This window comes from Sapajus apella, unplaced genomic scaffold (assembly GCF_009761245.1).
Source record: "Sapajus apella isolate SASKATOON/1434 unplaced genomic scaffold, GSC_monkey_1.0 scaffold19, whole genome shotgun sequence".
Taxonomy (NCBI): domain Eukaryota; kingdom Metazoa; phylum Chordata; class Mammalia; order Primates; family Cebidae; genus Sapajus; species Sapajus apella.
In genome coordinates this window covers 1,358,241-1,378,071 of record NW_022436959.1, presented here as the reverse complement: position 1 = coordinate 1,378,071, position 19,831 = coordinate 1,358,241, and the positions used below count along the sequence as shown (strand labels likewise).

General features: G+C 43.1%; 2 long non-coding RNA genes across 2 annotated transcripts; one reads left to right on the top strand and one right to left on the bottom strand.

The window, feature by feature from the left end:
* LOC116557336 lies at positions 1-5,036 on the bottom strand. Its single transcript, XR_004271471.1, has 2 exons — positions 4,895-5,036; positions 1-1,150 (listed from the first exon to the last, which is right to left on the bottom strand). It is a non-coding gene; the product is annotated as an uncharacterized LOC116557336 (long non-coding RNA).
* Positions 5,037-5,128: 92 nt separating this feature from the next.
* Positions 5,129-18,662, top strand: LOC116557335. Its single transcript, XR_004271470.1, has 3 exons — positions 5,129-5,383; positions 16,895-17,017; positions 18,397-18,662. It is a non-coding gene; the product is annotated as an uncharacterized LOC116557335 (long non-coding RNA).
* Positions 18,663-19,831: the final 1,169 nt, after the last annotated feature.

Sequence of the window (19,831 nt, the reverse complement as noted above, 5' to 3'; positions counted from 1 at the left end):
TTAGTCACTCACATTTTAACTGAATAAATGTTTTGGAGGAGGGTAAATTTTTTTTACAAAGATTGTTGTTGAATAGGATGCACGGGTCAAAATACAATTCAGATAAAATAATTTTGCTCTAATGTATCTATGTAATTATTTAATTTCATAATAAAATCATTTATGTTATATGTTTGTCTAAAACAGTGTCTCCTCTCTTCTACTTCCATATATGCAGGCAGCAACTCATAGGGCAAGGATGTTACCACAAGGCAAAGATCCAGGTGAAGTTGGTTTCAGCTTCCACATTCCTTAGATAGGTCTGGATTTGGCTGAGACTTTGAAGCCAACTCAGACATTCCCAGGTGAGTTGCTCCAGGTTGATGGGAATGTGAGCTCCCTTTAAGTATATTAAATCTTGTATTCCAGGGCTTCTCCCAGAAAACGCGGTCTTCCCAGGTCCTCATCTAATTTATCCCAGAGAAAGAAAATATGTTAGCTATCCACAGCTAGAGGTCTGAAATTAGGGACTAGTCCATCTCAGGGCTTTGTGCTTGTGATAAGCCGTGGCGTCACCGGTCCCCTGTGCTGCCTGCTGGCTCAGTGTCTAGGCCTGACCCTCAGCCCCCTGTCAATCTCTCCTGGTCCTCGCTTCATCTGATTCCCACCCAATACTCTTATACACCTGGCCCCTGCATCCAGCGAGCTCTTGCCCCTTCCTAAGGAGCTAGAATGGCCTCAGTTCCCCATCCCACAGATGGTTGTGGAAATCTCACTGAGGGGGTGTCACTCATCTCTCAAACCACATCCCACTGTGCATCTGACTTTGCATGTTACCTGTTGCCTGCATCTCAGGTATGCCCTGCCTGCTGGACTGGACCTTCAGGGTTATTGTTATCTGCCTGAAACAAATCCTCCCTGTCTCTACCCTTTAGACTCTGAATACTGGACCAAATATTCTCCCCCACAAGCGCCAGTCTTAGTAGCAGGCTTGAGGCCATTTCAACGTTGTCCATCTTGGTCTTGCAAGCATTTCCATCCTCACTGGTCTGCAACACTGGAGTCCAGTTGGTTCTGCAGCTGAGGCCCTCTGAGTTGGAATGTCCTCAGCTTGAAGTCACTCCAGGGCAGAACCAGAGTTTTGAATCATCCCGATGCCTCTTCCTGACTCCTGGAAAAAATGCAAATGCTCATGATGTCTGCATTAATGCCTAAAATAATGCTGGTGTCTTGGGTATGACCTAGAGTCACTAGCACCTGTTCCACCTGCCCAGTGTGCTCTGATCCAGAGCAACTCTGTCTTCAGATCTCATCCCTGGATCTTCTCCTGGACCCAGACTCCTGCAGGACATTGACTAGACCATCCACTCCCCTGGCATTTACTGTTTTGCTGGAATACACTCAGGAGTGGTGTAGCTCCTCCAGAACCACCACCTCCTCACTGCCCTGTTCAGCACCTCTTCTTTCCCAGAGTTCAAGCCACAAGACAATGGGATCATCTAACCAGGTGTTTCCTGTCACAAGGCTCATATGAAGTTGTCTCTCTGCAAACCTAGCAGGTAAAGCAACCAGCCAGCACCTTGCTTCAAAAACCCTGATGAGAGTTCTCTCCTGGAGGGGTCAGAAAACCTCATGGCTACAGGTCACAATATAAGAAATCTTAATTTCAGATTCAGAAGCTTTCCTTCCGCTCTTTGATTGAGAAACTGCTCAGACTTTAAAACAGACCTATTTAAAGGCTATTCTTCGGTGGGCTGCCTCAAGGTGCTCATGTAGAAGTGACTCACGCAGGCTTATAACGGTCACACCAAGGACAAGTCAGTAAGTGCATGGCATCCACAAATAATGTGCTTATATTATGGAGAGAACTAGTTCATTCTCAATCAACAAAAACAGAAACCTTTCATGCTGTCACTGGTAGCTCTAAAACTTAGGTCTTTTATGTCTATGGAGTCATAGATCTTAAATTGTATCACATGGATAGAAATAATCAGGTGGTAGCCTTTCCTCTCCATTTTCTTTCATATGTGAATTTTTAATACACATATAAGGAAATAGTGCATTGATGAAAGTCAAAATGTTTCAGTGACCAATTACAACAATTACAAATGAAATTGTTAGAATTTTCTGTTCAATGTCAACATGTGGCTTTTGCACAAAACCATACATATTTCTTTCTTTTTTCTTTTTTTAAAGACAGAATCTTGCTCTGTCACCTATGCTGGAGTGCAGTGGCACGATCTTGGCTCACCGCAACCTCCGCCTCCCAGGTTCAAGCAATTCTCCTGCCTCAGCCTCCCTAGTAGCTGGGACTATGGGCACACACCACCATGCCTGGCTATTTTTTGTATTTTTAGTAGACATGGGGTTTTGCCATGTTGGCCATACTGGTAAGCATCCGCCCATTCTTCTCTGAATGGCCAATATGTGGTAGTCAGCAGATTTTGCAAAAGACAAAAAGAGGAATGCAAACTTATATAAAAGAGCATATTCAAACACGTAAAGTGAATGTACAAAGGAACTTTGGTTTTATTCCCACAAACTGGAAAGAAGAAATGAAAGGCAGTACATGGTATCCGGCTTGAAGAAGGAAACCAGGCCTAGGCTGGGGTTTCCCACATATCATCTCGTGGCAACAGCCCAGCCCAGGGACTGAGGTTCACTCCAGTGACCTTGCTCAGGAGGAAGAGCTTGTATAATGATGCTAATACAAAAACAGGTGTCCCCAAGGTTTGCACACAATATCTCAATCTAAATGGCTAAAATTAAAGAGGAAAACTTTGTTTTGCAGAAATTTCACATAGATGGAATTCAGAATTACAGCTTGAGAAAAGTAACAGCTTCTGACCAGAGGTTCTTGGCCTGGGATCCATGAAAATAAACAAGTTAAATTCAGGGGACTATGATTTTTTAAACTCACGTGTATATTTCAGTGTGCTTGCATTAGGTGCTTTTTTCCTGGAAAGGGAATCCATAGCTTTCATCAGATTCTCAAAGGAGTCTGTGACACCATAAAATATAAGATTTTTTTTTTTTGGATTATTTTTGAGACAGGGTCTCACTGTCACCCAGGCTGGAATGCAGTGGTGTTATGGCTCCCGGAGCCTTGACCTCCCAGGCTCAAGCCATCCTTCCACTTCAGCCTCCTGAGTAGCTGAGACTTACAGGCACATGCCATCATACCTGGCTAATTTTTCAAGTTTTTGCAGTGATGGGTCTCCCTATGTTGCCCAGACTGGTTTCAAACTGCTGGGCTCAAGTGATCCTCCCACTTCTGCCTCCCAAAGTGTTGGGATTACAGGCATGAGCCACTGCACCCAGCCTAAGATTCTTTACATAAGGTGATCAATTAGGAACAAACAAGAAGGCCTCATGTCATTAATTTCCTGATACAAGAAGTTGTAGCGGGGGCAGATGGTGTGGTCAGGTGAACACTGGTGGCCCAGCCCCACAGACCCACGAGCCCTACCTGTGCTGGGGCTTGCTTCCCGAGGTATTTCACCTCTTGAGAGGGAATCTTCCACAAGCCCAGCACAAGCTGCCAGACCTGAGCTACTTGAAGGGGGCCATCTAGGTCCCCAACACATGGACTTTGCCTCCATTTTCAGCTCCCTTTTTTCTCCTATTTTCTCTCTGGCTTTCTTCAGCCATGACTCAAAATTAAAAACACTGGAGGTTGGTGGAGGCCCCTCTCCAAGCAGGGAGCCTAGGATGGGCAGGGAGTGATGGCCAGTGATTCCAACAAGGAGAGTGGTGACATTAGCTATGAAATTCTATGTTTATGGAATTCATTTGCTAATGTAGTAGCCTGTTTAATCACCCCCAAGAGATGTTTGTTCTAATCCTGGAATCTGTGAATATACTACTTTACATAGCAAAAGAGATTGTGCAGGTGTTTAGAATGGTACAGATATTGAAATAGGGAGACTATCCTGGACTGTCTGGATGGGTTCTGTATAATCATAAGCATCTATATAATTATGAGGCAGAAAACTCAAAGTAAGAATGGGAGGTCTGATCATGAAAACAGGAGTTGGAGCAATGAGAGGAAGCGACCATGTGCTGGGAACGAAGGCAGCCTCTGAAAGCTGGAAAGGCAAGGAGACGGATTCGCTCACAGAGCCTCCAAAAGGAGTACAGCTCTGCCCATGCTTTGATTTTAGCCTGTAAGTCCCATTTTGTGTTTCTAACCTCCAGAACTATAAGATAATAAATTTGTGTTACTTGAAAATATTAAGTTTATCGTAACTTGTTACAGCAGCAACTGGAAACTGATAGAGTTATTAACCATTCCATTCAAAAAGAACAAAGGGTTAAAGTAGAAGCAAGATCAGACTTCCCAGTCTACTTTGCTCTGTCCTCTGCAATAGCTACAAGGGAGGATAGGCTGGAGATCACTTAGGTCTAAGTGGTTGTTTCTCCTCGCTGACTGGCTCTAGATTGTTACACTTTCTTAGCTCTGGTGCAGGCTTTTTATGCTCTGCCTGTCTCCTCCCTCACTATCTTCTTGTAGATAACATGCATGCCTCCCTGCTCCCATTTGCTGTCTTTAATCTGCTATAGGCTAAAAACCAAACAAATTATAATTGGCTTTAAAAAAAGAGAAAATAAGCTTTGAATAAAAGCTCAAGGGAATCTTCTATCAAGGAACCACATAACCTCTCAGGGTTTTACTGTGGCATCTATTTTAACCCTAAAGACTCTCGATTTATTTACTTCACATACCTTCCCTTTCTCATCTGTGTTCAGCATAGCTGGGCATTCTGAATGTAAGCATTCCCCACATAAATGGGGTTGTCACTGTGTTATTAGACCTAAATCTTATAAGTCTTTTGGTATCAATCAATAATTCAATAATGACTAACGTGCCATGTCGTACGTAGGTGGAAAGAGACGCAATTAGAAGACTGCTTACCAGCTGTATTGCTGTGTGCCTCTTGATGCATTCTGAGCCTCAGTTTCTTCCACTGTAAAATGAGCTTCATAACATCTGCTCTCTCCTCTCCCTCACTTGATCCTTACAACAGCCAGATGAGATATTACACAAACGTGCTTGATTGTTAGCTGCAAAGCATAATAGAATAAAACACTATTAAAAAATCACAGTGAAATTTTTATTTATCCCTACTGTCCTTTGCGTATACCAAGATGTCTTTGGGTTTGTGGAGGAAATTCCTTCACTCATTCTTTTGTCATCTGATTGTTCAGTTAACAGGAGGAGAGCATGTTCCATGTGGCAACTAGGGCTGGATGAAGGTACCAGACGCCCAGAAGATGGTGTGCTGTGATGAAGAAAACTTGGGAATTATACGTATCTAAGTCTGAATCCCGCCTCCACGCACTTGCAATTTAACCTGTCTGGTCATTTCCTTATCTACGAAATGATGCTAATGATACCTGCTAGGTAAGCCGGCTATAAAATGTAGCATATAAAATATATAATATGATGCAAAATATAATATTCATTAATTAAAAGGTATGCAAAACTCCAGAGACATACTAGGCATTCAATATAGGTTTAATAGGTATAATATTTGGGGGCTGTTAAATCAATGTATTTTTACTTTGGGTCCTCCCCTTTTTTTTCTTTTGACAGAGTTTTGCTCTTGTTGCCCAGACTGAAGTGCAGTGGCACAATCTCACTGCAACCTCTGCTTCCTGGGCACAAGAGATTCTCCTGTCTCTGCCTCCTGAGTAGCTGGCATTACGAGTGTCCACCACCATACCTGGCTAATTTTTGTATTTTCAGTAGAGATGGGGTTTTACTATGTTGGCCAGGCTGGTCTCGAACTCCTGACCTCAGGTGATCTGCCTGCCTTGGCCTTCCAAAGTGCTGAGATTACAGGCATGAGCCACTCACTGTGCCTGGCCGATCCCTACTCTTAATTATTCTGCAGCTTTCATATTGATTGAAACTGAAGGTTTTAGCACGTAACTCCTTCCGTAGACGCTTTGCCTTGGGCACCTAGGCCTGGAGATGCACTGGCCTAGGTAAGGGAAAGAAAATTACCAAAGAGGGTTTCAGGTCAGACAAAATGGGGGGTGGGGAGAAGCATGTCCTTTTTGGAGGCAGCAAAGTAGAAGAAGAGAAGAGGGTCAGAGACAGGTGAGCACACAGTCAGAGATATATGACTCCTCCACTCAGACCAAAACCAAGATTCCCAGGTGTTAGAAGGACTGAGAGGGTAGCCAGGAGCAGAGGGGTTTCCTGTTTGGGATCCTAAGAGTGGTGGCTGTAGCAGAGTGGAAGGTGTGGTGTTTGGGACCCTGGGCAGGGTGCCTGCAGTCAGTGGACAGCGTGGTGCAGCAGATGTGGCAGGGAGCCTGGGTCAGCATTCACAAGCCTTACACACAGCCTGTAGGAGCAGCAGAAGTTATTGTGGATGTGGCTGGTGAGGTCTGCTATTCCAGGGGCAAAGAGATCCTATACCTATAGGGGCAGGGCAGAATACCCACGTCAGGGTGGCAGCAAGGACCAGGTTGAGGCCAAAGCTGTGTGGAGGGCTATGGGGCTGAGATGGAGCCCAGAGATCAACTACAAACTCACCAGCTACAGCTTTCAGCCCCAGAGGTCAGCATGGTGTAGGGGCCATCCATGTGTGGTCCTTTTCAGGATGCCAAAGGACTACAGGAACCAAATAAGTAGAGGCAGAGTCCACACCTCCTCACTGCCCTGAACTCCCCAGTTTCCCCAAACCCAGAGGCCATCTTGAAAAGGAAGGGGTGGGAAGATCTGGAAGATCAAGCATTGATGCACGAGCAGCCTGGCCACCCCAAAAAGAAGACTCCAACCCACAGAGAGAGATATTACTAACTGGCAAGTTTAAAGTGTAACCACCTTGCATGTTATGCATAGGATGAACGGAAAATTCCTAACATTAGTAGAAAATAAGGAAGCAACCTCTTGTTAACCTAAGCAAGCTGGCAGCGTGTGAACCCCAGTACATGTGGCAACAATGATGAGGAAGGAGGGGCCTGGAGTGGGATGATCCAGCCCTTATCTGCCAGTGGGATCTCTTAGAAAGGTATACAAGTGATCTCAGGCTGAAGGGCTAAGGGCCATGGCAGAAGCCTGACAGGAGAGGGAGGGAGCTCAGAGCCAAGAGATGCCGGTTAGCTCAGGGAGCAGGGATGGCTTCCCAAGGCGGTTGGCGCAGCTACTAGGGCCAGGGAACATGCTCACCTTTTATAGGGAGTGAAGCTCTCCTGGGCCATGAAACTGAGCTTTAGAAGCCAGGCACCTTTCTCAGGCTTTTCTGGTTGTAAGTTACAGGAGCTGACTTGAGCAAATGCAATGGAAGGGCACCGCAGAGGCTCATAGATTCCGACAACACAGACTGCAGGATCTAGGGAAGGCACAGGGCTGGACCGGGGACACAGTAAAGAGCCCAGGAAGGGTGTCCTTTCTATTTTCCTCTGAGCCTCTACTTTATTCTTCCCTTTGGCTTTGGACTGTCTTTGCCCCGTTTTTTGTTGGGAAAGCCACCAACAGCTCCTGAGCTTACAGGTTTCAGGGCCAAGTTCCTCTCTGTCTCAGTTGAAATTTGCCATGGAGGGACTAGTTTACCTCCTCCATACCCATCAATTTCACCAGGAGCAAGGAAGGATAAGGGAACAAAACTGCATTTAAAACGACATTGTGGATGAGAGAGACGCAGGGAAGTATGAATAAGGGATCTAGGCTCTACCCTAGGCAGCCAGGAAGGATCAGTCACTCTCCCCAGTAAATTAAGCAAAGTTCAGAAAGAAGGGAGAGTGATTTGGGGAAGCAGTAGGGGTGAGCAGAAGAGGTACCCACCTCCCCTTGGACTTGGGAAAACAGAGCCGGCACTTTCCTGGCCGTGAGTCAGAAAGTGGAGCTGTCAGGGGTGGCTGCAGGACCATAGGGTACATTTTCTTTTCACTCTTTCATTATGTCACTTTAAAGAGATTAAGTGAAACTGCCAGTAAGGAAAAAAAGAAAGCTAATGGTGGGGATACTGCTCAAAGGCAGAAAATTAGTTAAACATTACGCTGGGATTTCACAACAGGTTGTACTGATTTTCTCACAGCTCCTTAATGAGTCTTGGGAAAAAAAGATATAATTTTAATGTGGTCTTGATTGCTTTATTCTCAGGTCAGCCTGAGAATTTTCTTATGACGTTAATTACTCATTTTTGTAAGAAGCCTCCATAAATAAAAGTATAAGTACCAGGTGTCCCGTGTGGCATTTCAGGAGCTTGGAGGAAGAAGATGGAGAAAGTAAGAGCTGGGGAGGGGAAATTGTGAGGTGGCCAGAAAGAGAGGCTTTGATCATTTCCGGAGCCATGGAGAGAACTCGCTTTAGGCATTGAATGTAATTTAATGTTCTTCAATGTCCTGGAGCCTAAGACCAACTGGGACACATCTGTAGTCAACAAAGTTAGGCTGATAGCAAGGGAAACTGAACACAGTGGGGAAATTTGAGGCATCTCAAAAGGGAGGATTAACGGAAGGGCACCCAATAAAGCTTAGAGGGCTGGAGTTAGCCACAGGATGGTGTTGGCAGGATTTCATCAGATTCTTAAACTGGGGAGTTTCTAGAAAAGTAGGTGGTCTTATCTTTGGGATGCACAAGTCTGTGGGGAGTAACAGACAGGTCAATTTCTCTATGGTCTTGTCTGAGAACAAAATGGTTTGAACAAAAAAGTTTGAACTTAGACTGTCTGTGACACCCACCATGGTGTGGTCAGGAGAAACTGGCCTGCTTTGTAAGTGAGGCTTATGTTTTGGAAATTGTGGTTTCTGTTTTAATTCAGCCCCTGTCATCTCCCCACCAACATGAACCCCAGTCTGCCAGTCTTCCTTTTGCATTTACTCACTATTTTTCTATCCCCTCATTGTAGTTATTCTACTGTCATGCTACATATCACATAAAGAGCCCTACAGCGGCGTAAACTCCTGAGAGAGGACTTCTCTAGTTTGGAGATGGTGCTCATTCACAGAAATCTAACACTCAGTAAGTCATCATCTTTTTGACCACTCCCTTCTCACAGGTCTGTGTCTTAACCGTGCATATCAAATATTATATATCTTAGATTTAACAAACAATTTGGCTCAACAAATGGACAGTATCAGGTAGCTATTACGAGTGCTAAGAACTATCGCCCTCCTGCTATGTTCAGTGTCTTTCTCGAGGTCCAGCCACGACTTTAGCATGGCAGGCTGCTTCCTGGGGCTGGGTAGGTAGTGGGTGATCTACTCAAGAAGCTCAGCAGAATGACAGTGAAATGCCACCTCACACTTACTAGGATGGCTACTATGAAGAAAATACACACACAGGAAATGACAGATGTGGGCAAGCTAGTGGAGAGATTGGAACCCTTGTGCACTGTTGATGGGAATGTAAAGTGGTGCAGCTATTATGGAAAACAATATAGTAGAACTTCTAAAAATTAAAAATAGAATTACCATATGATCCAGTAACTCTACTCAGGCATATAACAGAATTGAAAGAATTGAAAACAAGATCTTGAAGAGATACATATATATATATGCCGATATTCATAGCAGCATTATTTACATTAGCCAAAAGGTATAAGCAAGTCAAGTTTTCACTGATGCATGAATGAAAAAGCAAAATGTAGCATATCCATATGTTGGAAACGGGTTTATAATGTTGGGAAGAATCCACACTGAGACCATGGATCCCTCAGCAAGCCTGGTTTACTTCCTGCAGGAAGGGTGCAACTTGCCGGCAGTCTTGCCACAAGGGGACCCCCGAACAAAGGAGACATGGACATTGATAACTTTCATAACCTGACTCAATCACCCTCAAACTGGACACACCTATGCTGTGTCCAGTTTCCACCAGCCAAAACAGGACCTCACATTCTGTGCTTGACCCAATTGGCTAAAAACTTGGAAATTTTCTGGATAAGGGGGAAAGGCGGCAAGGAAGAAAAGGAAGCTACTCAGAAGGAGGCCAGGAAGCATTCCAAATAAGGAATGGAATGCACCAGGGTTTGGAACTTGCCCAGTTCCGTTCAGACATGCCGGGGTGAGTCAAGATAGCTCATTTAAGAGTAGCTGATTTAGAGAATATATGTGTGTGTGTGTGTGTGTGTGTGTGTGTGTGTGTGTGTGTGTGTGTATGTTTATGCTAATAGCAAATAATGGCCATAGAGCAATAGATTGTAACTCCTTATAATGTAGTTGAGATATAAACTTTGAAGAAGAGCTTTCCCATCTCTCACGTATACAATGGAATGTAATTCAGCTATAAGAAGGAATGAAATGCTGACATCTGTTATAACATGGCTGGACCTTGATGACATGCCAAGTGAAAGTAGCCAGATATAAAAGGCTACATCGTGTATGGTTCCACTAGCATGAAGTACTTAGAGCATTCAAATTCATAGAGACACAAAGTAGAAGGGTGGTTTCCAGGTGCTTGGGGGCAAAGGGGAACAGAGTTATTATTTAATGATTACGCAGAGTTTTGGGAAGACGAAAGTGTTTTAGAGATATGTTGGTGATGGTTGCACAACAAGGTGAGTGTACTTAATGCTACTAAACTCTACACTTAAAATGTTATATTTTCTGTTATGTGTATTTCATCACAATTTGAAAAATGTTTTTAAAGCTAAAAAAAAAAAAATCTAGCAGGGGAAGAACCTACAAGTAGCACAAACCCAAGTCCTTGGAGGATGCTAGACACTGTGACTGAGAAAGTCACATTCACATACCAGGTCAGGGAACATGGAATGGGGCCCAGCGCTGAGGTCAGGACAGAACAGATGATTCAAGGGATGAGCTAAAGGACACTCTGTTCACTGACTTTAGTGTAGTGCAGGGTGGGTCAGACTCGAGGATACTAAATCAGAGCAGGTAAGAATTTCCCTTCTTCTTTTTCTCCTTCTCTTCAAGAATATTCAGTGGAGATTTTAAACAGCCTAGAATTCTCCAGTAAAGTGGTCTAGGAAATAGGGCTATAGATTCCACCCTCTAAGCCCATTGAATTCTTCCCCATCATAAGCAGAGCCAGATACAAGTGAGCATATAACTCCTCATGTTAGTGAGAAGCTATCGATTATGGCTGGGACATTTGGCAAAACCAGCATTTCTCGCCCTGTAATGCCAGTGTTGGGAGCTTTCAAAACTGGAAGACCCAACTGTTGTATATAGACATCAGAAGAGGCGGGGTTAAGGCAGGAGCCCCAGTAGCAAGTAAAAGTTATATATCTAAGCAGGAAGTCAGAGTCAGGGATGTTCCCAGGAGCGTTATTAGACCTCCAGCAAAGAGCCATGGATCATGGGTCCAAGGAAGAGCCAGAAGGAGTGGAGTTTTAAAGAAGGCTGACTTTAGGTGCTGGTGTGTTTTATGCTCTGTATCTTTTCTCTCCTGTACCTTGCCTTGGTTCTATGAAGCCTTCCTGGGCTTATGGGAATATCTCCAGTTTGAAGAAATGCTGGCCCCACTTTCCACACTCATTCTTGGGAGAGAAGAAAGAGAAGCAACCCAATAAAGAGAGAATGACCTAAGAGATATCTCAAAAAACCAGGGACCAAAAGAGGAGATTCCCCCCCAAAAAAATTCTGGGAAAGCAGAAATATTCAACACCTCTGCCCTTCCACGGAAAGTTCCACTCTCTGAACATGTTGGTCACTGGCTTGCTTTCTTCTCAGGGGTGACACAAGGTATGCAGAAATCCTTGAGGTCTCCTGGAGGGCGGAATGAACCATCAACGACAGGTAGTCAGAGCCCAGGCTTATGGTCTGGAATTAAGCATCTAGAAAGATGAGGATGACAGCGGGAGGGAAAGAACAGACAGGATCTCTCTTATAGAGTACCTAGAAAAACGCGGAGAAATGGAAGCAAGCCAAGGACTGGGGCATGAGGGAAGACAGGTTAGAGGCCGATTTGCCAGAACCAATTTATCACATTAATATGGATCAGCCAAGACGCTGACAATGCTGTGTCCTTTTGGAGCCGTTAAAGAAATTCCTGACTGAATCTAACTCAGGAGCATCTGAAAATGGCCTGGGAAGGGCATTATTAACAACTAAAAAATATCTACCGTAGATTGAATGCCATTCATGGGCTAGGCAGTTTTCATTTACTATCCTACTTACTCTGCACAGTAAGGGAAGGTATGACAAGTCTCATCTTACAGATGAGGAAAGTGAGGTTCAGAGAAATAAAATCACTCATTAGCAAACAGCGGAAGCAGAGTGCAGGGAACTGCATCATGATTGTCCATGCTTTCCCTTATGCTTGTAAATGTTTATGTTCTGAACCTTATTGGCTCAAGTTAGGTCCTCTTCATCAACACCAGCTATCCATGGGAAAAGTTAAAATCCTACATTGCACGTGTGCTTTGGGAGCCATATAAATGTGTCCGGGTTCTTATTGCAGCTGTCTTTCCCTCCTCTTCTCTGTGAGACTGTGGAGGTGTTTATGGATGATAGACGCCATGCTTTGAACTGTCAAGTTGACTATGGATGTCTTTTAATTCTCCTCTCTGGAGGAAAAAAAAAGGTTGTTTCCTAATACAGCAACCACTTATCACTTGGAGCCTTTGAGAAACAAAATCGTGGTCTTTAGTTGGATCTACAAGTTCCATTCACTCCCAAAGGACCTGTAAACGTAGATGTCACAAGATTGTAGTCAAAAATGTATTTTTCTGACAAAATTAGTGAGAAAAGTCTTTTGTAAGAATGACAACTGAACAATTGAGTTTAAAAGTCTGATTCTTGTGTCTTAATGCTGGGTGTGAGAGGCATACATTTTCCTAAATTTGTTGAGACAGTATTTGACAAAGGTTTACAATAATATTCAAGTAGTGACCTCCATGGGCAGGAAAAGGGGCTGGAAGTATCCTCTCTAGAAATAGTCATGAGTGGGCTGGACAATCATTGGATGGAGACTGGGAGAGGTGGGCTGGACCTCGTGTCAACACCTACCTGCGCACAACAATTGCCTGTGATAATTCACAAACTGAGACCTCAGAGTGAAGCCCAAGGATCTCTATTTTTAAATAAGGAACTCAAGTTATATTCATGTTGCTATGCAAGCTCCAGTTCTCTGAGAATCACTGCCCTAGATCATTGTACTCCAAACTTCCCTGAAAATAATAATCATCTGGTAGCGCTTGTTAAATGTACACTACACCAGGCCTCTCTCATGGACTTTGTGATGACTTGTGCAGGGTCCACGAATCCGCGGAGTTTGGGAATAACTGAACTAAAAGATTAGCAGAATCCTTTATATCACTAAGATTTTGTAGCTTAGATGAAAGTTTCCATGTAATTTTAGTTCTGCTCACATACCCTGAGAGTAAAAACAGATAACTTTGAAACAATATGGATGTCGTAGTCTGTTTGCTGCTGCTATAGCAGAATACATCAGACTGGGTAATGTATAAAGAAAAGAGATTATTTGTCTCACTGTTCCGGAGGCAAGGAAGTGCAAAAGCACAGTGCTGGCAACCAGCGAGGATCTCTGTGTGTTATCCCATGCTGGAAGGGTGAAAGGGCAAGCAAGTATATACAGAGAAGAAAGAGGGGCAGAGCTCCTGATAACTCACCCACTTCTACAATATTGACATTAGGCATTCATCCATTCACATGGGAGGAGCCTCATGACCTAATCGGCTTTTTTAAAAAAAGAAAATTTTTATTTTTATTTTTATTTTTTTGAGACAGTCTCACTCTGTTGCCCAGGCTTGAGCGCAGTGGTGCAATGTCAGCTCACTGCAACCACTGCATCCCAGGTTCAAGTGATTCTCCTGCCTCAGCCTCTGGAGTAGCTGAGATTACAGGCATGCACCACCACACCTGGCTAATTTTTGTATTTTTAGTAGAGACAGGGTTTCACTATGTTGGCCAGGCATGTCTTGAACTTCTGATCTCAGGTGATCTGCCCACCTCGGACTCCTAAGGTACTGAGATTACAGGTGTGAGCCACTGTGCCTGGCCCCTAATCACCTCTTAAAGGTCCCATTTTTTACTACTGTCACAATGGCAATTAAATTTCAACATGAGCTTTGGAGGGAACATTCAAACCATAACAATGAGGAGTTCTTTGAAGCATGGTAAGAATCCTATGCTGTTTCTTTGCATGTCCTCAACTCATTTATTTTTCTCTGTAGTACTTCACAAGATCAAAATTTCTGCCTAGATTCAACCTTCTCAGCAGCTGCTTTCTGCTTTCTCTCTCATTATGCAGTCCCATGCCAGCACAACTTAGGGGCAGAAAATGCATCGAGAGGTGTTTGTACACTGAATGTCTGGTTCACCGTGATGTGTTTTTTCTTTTCTACAGGATCTTCACTTTCTCTTTGAAACTCCAGGTTCTCAGGGAAATTTGGCTTCCTTGGTACCTTGCTGATGGGTTCAAGTGGCTGTACTTATTCTTTTGTTTTTAGATCCAGCTTTTGTAGTTATTTTCAGTGGAAGGTCTGTCTGATACCAACTACTCCATAATGGTCAGAAGTGTAAGTCTGCCTGTTTTTGTTTTTTAATTGATTCAGTATAGTAGCCTTAGAGATTCCCATTGGAAATTTAAGATAAAACGTTAAGAGTTTTAAATGTTTTTGTCTGCCTTCACATTTTTGAGATATGATTACACACAGCAAAATGTACAGATCTTAAATGTGCAGTTAGATGAGTTTTGACAGACGTGTATACGCCTGTAAGTGTGTCATTTTATTTTTAATTGTATTTTATTTATATTACCTAACAATCAACACCAAAATAGCTTTGGCATAATAGTCAAAATTCATAAATCAAGCCACATTTTCATAAATTGAAATTCCACAGGATTTACTTAAGTAACCATGTGAATTACCATTTAAGTACAGCTTATCTCAGTATACAACCGTGCCTGGCTCTTAGAAAGTGAAGGAATATCTTCTGGCTTAAACGGTTGACTATATTTTAAAAATGAAGTTGCTCAAGTCTTTGCATTGAATAATAGCTCTAAGATTGGCAATTTTGTTTGAGTCACTTTTTTAAACAAATTTTTCTTATAAACATAAATCATTTTATTGTTCAAAGATAGAAAAACATAGAAAGGATTCCCCAAAATTTCCTTATGGGTAAGTTTATTCTAGATATAACCATTACTTACAGTTTGATATATATGCTTCCTGACATTTTATGTCTATAAAAGTTGTTTAAATAAAATATTGTACACAAATTTGTATAAACTGTTTTCTCTTAAAACTTACCACTAATCACCTGTCTCATGTCAGTAATTATGCTTCCACACTCCCCTTTTAAATAGCTGTAGAGTTTATTGTATAAAATTTACTTTACAAATACTCTATGTTGGAACTTTGACGTCTCCAAGTTGAAAAATTTTCCCAATTCACCACTAATTTTCTTAGGATAAGTTTATATCAGTGGAACTACTTAGACAATGTTATGGAGATTTTCTAAAGACTTTTCTTTTCATACAGCAAGGTTTCTCATGAGAAATTACTTGCCAATTTGTACTTCATAGCTTACAGGTGATATCTTAATTCCCCCCTTATTTCACTAACACAAGCAGAAAATGTCATGCCCTTGTTTTGATTTGTATTTCTTTTGTTACTATTGAAGTTGAGCCTTTTTTCTTTTGTTTCTTTTTCTTTTTGAGCCAGAGTTTTGCTCTTGTTGCCCAGGCTGGAGTGCAATGGCACGATCTTGGCTCATTGCAACCTCTATTTCTTGGGTTCAAGCGGTTCTCCTGCTTCAGCCTCCCTAGTAGCTGGGATTACAGGTGCCCGCCACCACACCCAGCTAATTTTTTTGTATTTTTAGTATAGACAGGGTTTCACTATGTTGGCCAGGTTGGTATCGAACTCCTGACCTCAGGCAATCCACCTGCCTCGGGCTCCCAAAGTGCTGGGATCATGGGGATGAGTCACCACACCTGGCTTGCCTTTTTTCTTATATTTATTTGCCTCCTATGTCTTATATTTTTCTTTTTTAAATGCCTATTTATAGCTTTCAGCCTTTTTGAACTGCTTATATTTTATTGATCTGTAGTAGCTTGTTATATATTAACTGTTGGAGTTTCATATGTGCCCCAGATACTGCCCCCAGCTTGTCATTTGCCTCCTGGTTATGGTTGCTGATCCAGTGCAGAACCCCAAGCATGGGGTGCAGAGTAGGAGGGCATGAGAGAGTCAAGGCTGGAGACTTAGGCGCAGGCTAGGTCACCTAAGGGGTGGCTGCTCATGCAAAGGAGCGAGGAGGTGCTACTGATGAGGGCAGGACTTAAAAAGATCTAGGGGGTGAAGTCTTCAGGTTTTGCTGACTGGATAAAGGATGTGGGATCCAAGAAGGTGACAGTGAGGTGGACAGTAACGTCTTTAATTATTAATAAATGGTCATCAGGTAGAAGCATGTTTTGGAAGGAAAATGATGAGCATTAGAGTTACGGTCTTTGTAGTTCCCGCAACAACTGGTATTTAGACGGAGCCTCACAGCTGAGTACAGTTCCTGGAACAGTGGCTTGCCTAGTAAAATAATTGAAATGAATTCATTGTCAGCCTCCATCAAAGATGATGATCTTCTCTTTGGTGCCTTTTTGACCTCCATGCCTAGTACTGGCAGCTTCACAATTATTTTATTTTATTTATTTTTTTGAAATGGAGTCTCACTCTGCCGCCCAGGCTGGAGTGCAAGGGTTTGATCTCAACCTACTGAAACCTCCATCTCTAGGGTTCAAGTGATTCTTCTGCCTCAGCCTCCTCGAGTAGCTGGGACTACAGGCACCCACCACCACACCTGGCTAACTTTTGTATTTTTAGTAGAGATGGAGTTTTGCCATGTTTGCCAGGCTTGTCTTGAACTCCTGACCTCAGGCGATCCATCTGTCTCAGCGTCTCAAAGTGCTGGGATTACAGGCATGAGCCATGGTGCCTGGCCCACAATTAATTTTAATAATCTCACTTCTGCTTTCTAGGAACCCGAAGACAGTAAAGGTCACAAATGATGTACCTGTTATATCTGGCAGAGGGCCAGAACATTTCTGGGGTTTGGTATTCCTTTTTCTTCTCTCCTCTGAGGTTTATACGGCCTCCCTAAGGTAAGTGTTTCTATAGTTCTCATGGACTTCCTGGTAGAATCCAACAAGTCGCTTTTACCCCTTTTCGATCTTCAGCATCTTCTTTGTGGCTGGGCTGAAGAAGCTCACTGTGGACTCTGGTTCAGCCTGGGATGCTCTGGCCAACCTCTGGGAAAGGCACTGCTCTGATGAACAAGGGAATGAATGGCCACTGCCACACAGGCAGGCTGGGGAGTTGCAGGCCGTCCTGTTCGGTGCTGGTGTTCTAGCTCTGGGGGTAAACAAAGGCAAAGAGGCTCTCAGGTGGGGATGGTGGGTGGATAGAGGGGGAGTGTGACAGAGAGAGATCTAAACAGAAAAGCTTGCTGGAAATTCAGAACAAAAACGACCTCTTAATCCTGTAGTTCCCAATATTCACAGCTGTTATAAAGCTCACATTTGGGCTAATTCCACAAGTTATTAATCTTCCACCATTTGCTGTATTGGACTTGCGGATCACATTAGCGCTCCACAGCAATTAAAAATCCTCCCTTGCATGTGGAATGGCCTAACTAGAGATCTCAGGAGGGTCAGCCCAGTTCTCCACCTGAGACACCTGGAACTCATGCTGACCTCTACTCATCCATCCCACGAACAGGTCGAAGGATTCTGCAACATGCTGAACAAGCTTTGTCCTGGGTGCTCGGGAGGGGTTGGAAGTGGGGTGAGGCAGTAAGATGGATGGTCTCCTCCATATGCAAACCTTTGCACTCTAATATTTTATACTATCTCTTCTCTTTCATTCACACTTAAAATACTATGGGGAACCTACTTCGTGCCCTGCCATGCCAGGCATGGATGAGTCTGAGATAAATAAAACACAGTCCTTGCCCTGGGGAAGCCAATGGGCAGGCTTAAGAAATAGGCATGTCAGAGCTTACAATTTAGTGGCATCATTGCTGTACAGATGTAGGCACCAAATCCTGCATGGTCATGAAAAAGGATGCAAATAACTTTATGTGTTGGGCCATAAGAAAAGGTTTTGTAGACAGAAGGTCTATGCAACTCAGGCTTTTGGCAGTACAAGGGATTTTAGCAGGAGAAAAGTCTGAAGGGAGAAACTATGAAGCAGAGGGAATCACAGTGCACACAGAGGCATGGAAGATTCCCGAAGATAGTGGCTGCAGCAGAGGGTGTCTGGCAAGAGAGGATGGCGTTAAGGCTGGAAACCTACAGCTTAAAAAGAGGTTGTTGCCATGTGTGGGTATTTTCTGCAGAAGAAAAGAAAAGCACTGCTCCTGGAGTCCTATTAGGTTGTATGTAGAGAAAACTCTGGGACACCATGCAGAAGTGGGATGTGGGATAGAAAACTTAGGCTGGAGAACTTTTGCTGTTAACTGTAAATTCCACTTCATTATCAGCATCAAATATTTATGCAGCCTCCGGAGGGAAGGGAGTCCCACAAACAGTGTCGAGTGAAAGATACAGCAGTCAATCAAAAGGCACAATCCTTGAGTCCCAATGTTTGCAATTTAAGAGGCACACACTGGGATGAAACACGAGAGAATGAATTGTGAAACAGATGTTACACTTTTGATAAACAACTCTTGTCTAGAAAGCTTTGCTGTGCTTTTGTATTTTGTTGGCATCTTAGCACATTGGTTTTCAAATGTTTTTGACCATGACCAAAAGTAAGAAATATATTTTCATGCTATGATCCAGCACTGATACAAACATATCACTAAATACTACTGAGATACACTCTGATATTTTATAGGCTATTACAGTTTACTTTTTTTTAAAATGCTGCTTTCTGACCTTCTAAATTGATTCTGTGACCCGGTGTTGGGTTGTAACCGGTGGCTTGAAAATTCCTGTCTTCCCATGTCTTGGAGGGGGAAATGTTGGGGGAAATGGGATAGATGGGGGAGTGAATGAGTGAGTGTCCCCGCAGTGAGAGAAGGGTCTGCATGACCAATTGCCACATCAAATTCCCATGACCGAAGAGGGCACTAAATGAACGGGGGTCAGCTTGGGCCATATCGTGAGAGTCCACCTCTACAAAAAACAAAAATTAGCTGGGTATGGTGGCACATACCTGTAGTCCCAGCTATTTGGGAGGCTGAGGCAGGAGGATCCCTCAACCCCAGACTTTTGAGGCTGCAGTAAGCCATGATGGTACCAATGCACTCCTACCTGGGTGACAGAGTGAGCCAAGGGGCTTCACTAAGAAGGAGGATTTATTTTCCCCACATTAGGAGACAATTTCCTGAATATCTGGTAAAGCTCTAGAATAGCATTGATAAACTGTGTTGTGCATGGCAGATTTTGAGATAATAATAAATATTTCTTTAAAAAATGTTGAGTGGTAAAATAAGTTTGGCAGATGCCAAAATGTGTATCCCCAATGTGGATGGTCACAGTGCATAAAGAGCTGGAAACATTTGCAGTAATAAACTCATTTTACCCTTAAAAAAACCCTACAAGCTAGAAGAGAGTGGGGGCCAATATTCAACACCCTTAAAGAAAAGAACTTTCAACCCAGAATTTTACATCCAGCCAAACTAAGCTTCATAAGCGAAGGAAAAATAAAATCTTTTGTGAACAAGCAAGCACTCAGAGATTTCATCACCACCAGGCCTGCTTTACAAGAGCTTCTGAAAGAACTACTACACATAGAAAGGAACAACCAGTATCAGCCTTTCTAAAAAATACCAAAAAGTAAAGAGCATCAACATAATCAAGAATTTACATCAACTAATAGGCAAAACAGTCAGCTAACATTAAATGGCAGTATTAAACTCACATATATTATTATTAATTCTAAATTTAAATCGACAAAATCCCCCAATCCAA